Source organism: Camelus bactrianus, chromosome 25 (assembly GCF_048773025.1).
Source record: "Camelus bactrianus isolate YW-2024 breed Bactrian camel chromosome 25, ASM4877302v1, whole genome shotgun sequence".
Lineage (NCBI taxonomy): Eukaryota > Metazoa > Chordata > Mammalia > Artiodactyla > Camelidae > Camelus > Camelus bactrianus.
This window is the reverse complement of record NC_133563.1, coordinates 5,277,284-5,279,676: the sequence shown is the minus strand read 5'-3', so window position 1 is coordinate 5,279,676 and position 2,393 is coordinate 5,277,284. Positions and strand designations below refer to the sequence as shown.

Below are 2,393 nucleotides of genomic sequence, written 5' to 3'. Positions count from 1 at the left end.
TAATTCATTTACACATATGTATTCCTTTTCATATTCAAATGGTCTCTTTCATGAAGGAGAAATTTGAAGCTCACAAGGTTAATACCAAGTCCACAGCCTCAAAAAAATTAATTTTTAAAATTTGAATAAGTTATAAATTTAGAAACATTTTTAAAGATTTGTTGAGAAAATTCAAGATCAATCAGGGAACTTAATTTGCCTTTCTCAGCCTAAAGGTTTCAAAGGAATGGATACTGACTGAGATGCCTTCCAGGCGCTAATAATAAGTGAGGTTATATACATGTTGTAAAAGAACTTCCAGACCCCAGTTCTCCTTCTTGTAGTTTATGTAGCTTACACTATAGTGATCATGAAATGAGTAAGAAGGTGGGAGCTCCTTAGCTTTGCAGACTTGGAACCTTTATTAGCTTTTCATGGGGAGTTTCACTGCCTTCACTATTGCTGTCCAATGTCTTGTTGCAAGTCGGAGTTACAAAATTCCCTTCAGGCTGAATGAGAAAAGGCTAAAACCCAGAGGCTGTAGTCAGAGAGAATACAAAGGGAGCAGAAAGTGTCACAGCTTTGAGAAGAGTGAGAGAAGCCACTCCCAGTTAACCAGCACACGGCCCCATCCTGCTGTGCGTAGTGGGACAAGCGATCGTCTTTAGGATTGTGGATCATGAGTCCTCCCACTTAAAATCTGAACTTTTGAAATATTTGAAAGAGGAAGATTGACCATGGACCACAAAACTGACCCTAACGTTATAATCCAAACATACTGAGCTTTGGTAGCAACGTGTCCAGCCCCTTGAATATAATGAACGTAATGAGAACAGCAGCTGTTGGTTTTCTGTGATGATGATGACAGGTAACATTTATTAAATGCTTTTGTACATTTTACATTTATTGTCTAATTAATCCTAACTGTTTCATTCTGAATAAACATATATTGGTTAGGGGGATATTTGTGGTGTTGGAGCAGGACTGTATCTTGATTACACATCTACACATGATAAAATTGCATAGACTTTTAGACACACACAAGTGCATATATAACTGGCAAAATGTGAGTAAGATTTGTGGATTGTACCAAGTCAATTTCCTGGTTTTGTTATAGTCATTAAGACGTTACCATTGGGGGAAACTGGGTGAAGAGTACACAGGACCTCTTTCTACTTCTTTTAAACCTACTGTGAATCTATAAGTATTTAAAAATAAAAAAATAATTAAGAAACATATATTGATTAAAATTTAATTAGAAATTCTCAAAAATGGTTGTTTCGAGAGGGTAATTTGTCGACTTGAACTCTCGGGGCTACGGTTTTGAGAAGGATGATTTGACATTGTGTATGGAAATGATATGCATTCTTCTAAACCAAAAATTCCAATCCAATTCAAAACTTCCAATACAAGTTTGCACAGTGATTTGTACATAGATATTAATTGCTGCATTCTTTACAAATGGGAAGACAGGACATAACTGTTTATCAGTAAGCATTTTTAGAAGTAAATTATGGAACTTTCACAGCAGAGATGTTACAAGGACAGGTTCTGGAGTCAGAAGACTCAGTTTGGATTTTGGTTCCACCTAGCTGTGAGAACTTGTTCAAGATCCTTCATTTGCATAAACCAGTTTTTTCACCCATAAAAGAGGGAAAATAATATAGCCTAGCCATCAGTGTGGCTGTGAGTGAGACTTCAGTAAGATACACCACATAAATCACTTAGCGCAGCACCAGACATGCAGGGAGCACTCCATACGTGTTATGATTCTTTTACTTTTGATTATTAGAACCATATAACCATACAGATGACTACGCGGCTTTTAAAAATGATGAGCTGGGGGAGGTTATAATTGAGTAGTAGAGGTCCTGGGTTCAAGCCTCAGTACTTCCTTTTTTTTTTTTTTCCCAAAGCCTACAGTGTCCGGTATTCCCATGTGGTCTCCCATCCAAGTACTAACCAGGCCCGACCCAGCTTAGCTTCCGAGATCTGGCGAGATCGGGCGCCTTCAGGGTGGTATGGCTGTAGACCCCAGTACTTCCATTAAAATAAATAAATAAATAAACCTAAGTACTCCCCCCCAAACCAAACAAACAAAAATGATGAGCTAATTCAGCGTGTGTTGGCATAGAAAAATCCCTAGTCCCATAAAACACACCAGGAACCAACATTAACTCTCTTACTCACCCTCTCCCTCACTTCCAACCCCACCAGTTCACAAAACCATAAGGCTGTGGATCATGTCTGCCTTGTTCTCCACGGTATCCTCTGAGCCCAGAAAAATAACAGCCACTCCTTAAAACTTTATTAAGTGAATGAATGCATAAATAAATTTAAGAAAAATACCCAAAGCATTAAGTGTTTACATGTACATTAAAAGGTCAGAAGCAAATACAATAAACTGCTGACTG

General features: G+C 37.9%; 1 non-coding gene across 1 annotated transcript; it reads right to left on the bottom strand.

The window, feature by feature from the left end:
- Window positions 1-1,893: 1,893 nt before the first annotated feature.
- LOC123612297 (5S ribosomal RNA) lies at window positions 1,894-2,012 on the bottom strand. Its single transcript, XR_006719520.1, has one exon. It is a non-coding gene; the product is annotated as a 5S ribosomal RNA (ribosomal RNA).
- Between the last annotated feature and the right edge of the window lie 381 nt (window positions 2,013-2,393).